At 40.1% G+C, this 6,000-nt stretch overlaps 1 protein-coding gene across 2 annotated transcripts in view; it reads right to left on the bottom strand.

The window, feature by feature from the left end:
• Nucleotides 1-5,488, bottom strand: part of LOC131396783 (zinc finger protein 420) — a 28,952-nt gene extending 23,464 nt beyond the window's left edge. For both annotated transcript variants that reach the window (XM_058529180.1, XM_058529179.1), the window contains exons 1-2: nt 4,972-5,488; nt 3,496-3,546 (exon numbers count right to left, since the gene is read on the bottom strand). The gene's annotated coding sequence lies outside the window, so the exon portion shown is untranslated. The remainder of the gene's footprint in view (nt 1-3,495; nt 3,547-4,971) is intronic.
• Nucleotides 5,489-6,000: the final 512 nt, after the last annotated feature.

Here is a 6,000-nt window from a genome sequence, read left to right on the forward strand (position 1 = left end):
CCTTTACAGAAGCATTCCAGCTAACAAATGCAGAAGAAACGATAGAATTAGAATATCATTTTGTAACTACTGATAAAATAGTGGATTCCAAGTAAAGATGATCAATAGCTACTACCATCACATAAAGGAAAACAACCAAATATTATGCACAACTTCATAGATGTTCACACCATTATCTATAAAGGATTAGTGCAAAACAATCAAGCAAAAACACAAAAAACCTGAACTTGATCAAGCCTCTAGAATTAAATACCAGTTTACAAGAAATATAGGGTTAGGGGAACATGTTAAATGATACCACATATATGCAATCAACAAAATCCAGAATATGGGTAACTCTATAAGAAAACTCTGTTTTTGGAACACATAAACTGCAAGAAAAGAGAAAGAAAGATTTAAGAAACATATCACACTATTACAAATAGTGTGTAATATTTGTACACAAACAGACATTGTTTGGATCTTGATTCTAACAAACCATAAAAAAAATATTTATGGACAATGGGGTAAACTTGAACACTGAATGGCTGTTTCATGACATTAAGAGAGTATTGAGTTTTTTTCTTTTTAGTAGTAATGATATTGTGGTTATGTTTTTTAAATAAAAAGTTCTTATCTTTTAGAAACACATATTAAAATATTTTTGGATGAAATTATGTATCTGGAATTTACTTCAAGATAATCCATGGTTTTTTAGGGGGGGAGAGTAGTGGAGCTACAGATGAACCATGTTTAGTCATAAATTGGTATTTGTTGAAGCTGAGTGATGGGTAGGGTACATAGGGATGTATTACACTTTACTTTTTAGTTTTGTATATGTTTGAATTTTTCCCTAATAAGAAGCTAAAAAAAAAAAAAAGACTTGGGCCGGCCCGGTGGCATAGTGGTTAAGTACGTGCACTCCACTTCGGCGGCCTGGGGTTCACAGGTTGGGATCCCAGGCATGCACCAACGCACCAGTTGTCAAGCCATGCTGTGGCGGTGTCCCATATAAACTAGAGGAAGATGGGAACGGATGTTAGCCCAGGCCAATCTTCCTCAGCAAAAAAAGAGGAGGATTGGCATCGGATGTTAGGTCAGGGCTAATCTTCTTCACACACACACACACACAAAAAGACTTGAAGGATAGATTCCAAATATGAACTGTGATTCATTCCAAGGGAGGGTTTTTGAGTAACTGTTATTTTCTTCCTTGTTTGTTTCTTTTTGTGTTTTCTAAATTGTGCTGACAAACATGTACTACTTTGATATCAGAAAAAAAGGAAATAACAGCTTCCTGAAATTTAAAACAAGGACATGCAATGGTTAAAAAAAAAAGAAATTATCAATAAATTCAGAGAAAAAAGAATATTTAACAGTATAAAGATAAACTCTAAGACATTTTTTTAAATTGGGTAATGGAGAAAAAGATGGGGGGGAATGAGGAAATGCACCAATTTTATTATTACTCAGAGTTGTGATTCAGGTAGAATTTATGTCAAAAGCATTAAAATAAACTAAAAGTAAGCCACTTCTAGAAATGTGCCCCAAAGAAAAACCTCTACAAATAGAAACCATATACAGCTATTGATTGCTGTATTATGTAATGCTAAATATTGAAAAAAAATGCCCACCCATAGGAGACTGGCTGAATAAACTATTACACCCACACAAAAGAATATGTAGCTATAAAAAAGAATGAGGAAGAACGTGATAAGCTGCTACGGAATGATCTCTGGGATATATTAAACATGTGAAAAAAAAAGGAAGATGCAGAACAGTGTACATAGAATGCTCCCTTTTAATTAAGAATGGAGGCAATAAAAATATATACATACACATACAAACACATACACATAAACATATATATCATTTAAAAGAAAAATAGAAGAATAAACCAAAGAGAAGTACAGGTAGTTATCTAGAGAGGGAAAAAGGAAACAGGGTGGAGGGGACAGGAATGGATGCTAGACTTCTCTGAATTCACCTTGCTCTGTAGTTTTGATTTTGGAAATCTATAAATATTTTATGTAATTTTAAGATGAAGTTAAGTCAAAGTGGGGGAAAAACAATCCCTAAAAGTAGAAAGCAAGATGAAACAAAGAAGCCTAACTGTGTGTCTCAAACTGGTGGCTTAACTATATGAGACCTGTTATTTTAGGTGACTTTAAAAACACAGTAATTTGATTATAGATCACTAGTGGGTTATATCCTACTGAACTCCAAGAAGTCTTGATTGTTTTTCTATATTCATATGGTTAGTAAAAATATTGGTATTGCTATTTTGAAACTCTCTCAATTCAAAAGAAGGCAGAAAAGGAAAAGGTAATAAAGAACAGATGGGACAAATATAAAACAAATGGCAAGATGATGGATTTGACACAAACCAGATCAATAATCACACTAAATATAAATGGTATAAGTATTCCAATTAAAAGACAGATATTATCAAAACACAAGATCCAACTAAATGCTGCCAAAAAGAAATGCACTTTAACTATCAGAACACAAATAGGCTAAAAGTAAAAAGACAGGAAAAGATATACCATGCTAACACTAATGAAAAGAAAGCTGGGGTGGCTACATTAAATATCAGACAAAGTAGATGTTCAGAGCAAAGAACATTACCAGGGATAAAGAAGACCATTTCATAATGATAAAGGAGTCAATTCATCATTAGGACATATAATCTAAAACATTTATGTACCTAATAACAGAGCTTCAAAATACATGAAGCAGAAACTCATGGAACCTACAAGGAGAAAGAGATAAATCCAACAAACAGAGAGAAAATCAGTGAGGGTTCAGAAGATTTAAACAATGCTATCAACTAACTGACCTAGCTGGCATTTATAGAACATTCCACCCAACAATAGTAAAGTACAATCTTTTCAAGTGTACACCAAACATTTACTAAGATAGACCACACATTCTGGGTCATAAAACAAATCTTAATACATTTAAAAGGATTTAAGTCACACAAAGTATGTTCTCTAAACACAATGGAATAAAATTAGAAATCAGTAACAGAAAGATCTCTGGAAGATTCTCAAAATATTTGAAAACTAACATATTTCTAAATAACCCATAAGTCAAATAAGAAATCAAAAGGCAAATTAGAAAGGATTTTGAACTGAAGGCAGAGTAAATGAAATAAGACTGGCAAGTGATGACTTTTGAGCTGGGCATATGATGGTTCATTATACTTTTATGTACGTTTGAAAATTAACAAACAAAAAAAGTTAAAAAAACCAGAATGCTGTTGTGTCAGAAATAACACGATATTATTTCCTTTTAAAATTTATGAATCTTAAATCCATTCTTCCTCAATTTAACCACTATTAGGAAGCATCTATCACAATTAACTGCACACATTCCTTGCCCCCAATCTACAGAAAATTGCTTTAGCCTTTCATCATTTGAGAATGCTTAGCTAGGGAATTTTAAAAAGAAAACAAAGATTCATATGTCCTGAAAAAACAAAGGCATTTCAGGCATTTCATTTCATCTACTCACCTTGTACTCTGCTTTTGAATGTATAACAGCCATTCTTTCCTCCTCTGGGCTCTACTTTCAGGAAAAGAAAATGGAATGAGATGTTGGGCCTTTCTTAGGGTATACTCTAAGTTAGAACACATCCTCCATCCCTGCCCCCACCCCCAACCCAACCATCTACCCCTTATTTAACATAGAGGAAAGTCAGAAGGAGACCACAACAGTTCTGTACTTTCTGTATCAGAAAGAAAGGCCCGCAAGATCACAGCTGTCTTGGGCTATAATGTATTTCTGGATTCAAAGCTGTCCACTGGAGACAGAGCCCAGCAGTAGAGTGCCACAGGTTCTAAAGTGTGTGGCTGGCTCCTCTAGCACACTCTCTGGAAGTATTCCCACTCCTGGAACCCCAGTGCATTTCCAAGTGGCGTGTCTTGAAGGTGCTATCAACTCTAAAATTCTCAAGACAAAGTCTGTGGCTTAGAAATAACCCATATTCTTCATTCAGGGGCTCAAATTTCTGACTTCCTTCCTTCCTGTCACTTCTCTGCATCCAATACCCTTACGGCTATAAGGTGAGAGGGTACCGGGAAGCAGCGGGGACTCTACAACTACAATCCCAGGGTGAACTAAGGATGGATACAGAAATGAAGCAATACAGGCCATATGTGAACGGAGGGGGAGGGTAGTCACTGAGGTCAGAAGAGAAAGAAGTCAAGTGCTCAGAAGAGGCCAAAGCCACATGGGGGGTCATGATCTATAGGCAGACTCAGCCCCAGGATGAGTCCCAGAAATACCAAAACTCAATGTCACCTCTGTACCTCACTAAACTCCCATTAGGTCCCAGACTATAAAATATACAAATGACCACAAAAAGTCACACACAATCACATTTTCACAGTCACACAGCCAGAGTTATAATCACCAAGTTAATGCTACATTGTCAGACCACCTAGTCTGAAACAAAATCCCATCACACACAGAGCAAACACACAATCACTCAAGCACATCCAAGCACCCTGTCAGGGACACACATGGCCAAAAACACCCTTTCACAGCAGCACTTTTACTTTTTTCACACAGTCGAGAATACGGCACACACACAATCATCCAATCAGATACTGAGAAAAACACAACCAATACCAGGTCAAGGAAACAAGCAGTCACAAAAACCGTGTCACTGCAACACTGTCAGAACACCTCAAAGTCACAGGCAAACCCCAGTAATACACGCGAGGCACATGCAATCACGTTGTCACATAAGCACATTCTCAGGTAAGCACGCGGTCACACACACAGTCACAGCAGCATTATCACACCCTCAGAGTCACAAACTCACACTCACACAAACGCTTATACACAAAACCTCAGTCGCACACGCCCATTCGTCCACACAGTCACCAATACCCGGCAGGCTGTAGCACGACATAAAACCGCAGGAGACACGGCCACACACGCTTCCTCCGAGCGTCTCCACCCTGGCATTCCGCACATCCTCACCTCGACAGAAGGTGCACTTCAAGGTCCAAGATCTGGCGCCTGGGGTCCAAACCCGATTTCGGGTCCTCCTGCCCTGCCGGAACAGGGCCAAGCTCTTTCACAGACGCAGCCCTCTCCCCACGCGAGGCCCCCAAATCGCGCGAACAAACGGAAATGAAGCCGCGTTCGGGACGCGGAGGGCTCTGGGAAATGTAGTCCAACGCCAGGAAGGCTGTGGCCGGCTGGCCAGGACGCTAGGAGACCGAGGCTACTAACCCTAAGCTGGGTTTGTGGACCCCGCTGCTAGAACCTGCTCGCCCCAACGGCCGCGCCCCGGAGATTTCTGGGAGTGCCCGCCTGAGCTCAGTGCGCAGGCGTCGGGCGCAATCTGCTGGAGCGGTTGCGGCCTGAGACAGGGAGCGATGAGTCGTCCGCGGGTCTTACTGCGTCAGAATGTGGGACCCGCCGGCAGGTGCTGGGGGGGAACTGGAGCGGGGCGGTGACCGACCAGCCGGAGCCTCGGACCGGCGTGAGACCTTCTGTGTGCCCTGCCAGGCCGTTTGGTGTGTGTGAATGTATGCGAGACGACGCGAGATGTTGTCGGGCGGACTGGGAGTCCCTCAGTGGCCGGCTGTATGGTGGTTGTGTTTCTGCCTGTGTGTGATTCTACGTGCTGAGGGGTGTGAGGCGATTCGTGCTTGGAGCTGCATGGTAATAGCATTTTATAAGTGTACGGGATTGTCTGACAGGGTCAGGGACCTCTGCTGTGTGGTTTGTGTCCATAATTGAGTGTGGTTTCGTGACTGGTGATGATATAAATGTGCTTTTCCCGTGCCTGTATTTCAGAGCGTCTGTAGGAGTTCGACTAGCGAAAGAGCGAGCATGCCTGTGACTGAAAAAGACAATGGATGGTCATTTCTTTCTTGAACACTGATGATCTGGAAAAGGTTATCAGTTTATCTGGCAAAGAATTTAAACATAATTTTTCTACTGGATCAAATACATGTATTATGGGGGAAAATGCAAAATCAGCATAGTTTTTTTTTTTTT

This window comes from Diceros bicornis, chromosome 34 (genome assembly GCF_020826845.1).
Source record: "Diceros bicornis minor isolate mBicDic1 chromosome 34, mDicBic1.mat.cur, whole genome shotgun sequence".
NCBI classification, from domain to species: domain Eukaryota; kingdom Metazoa; phylum Chordata; class Mammalia; order Perissodactyla; family Rhinocerotidae; genus Diceros; species Diceros bicornis.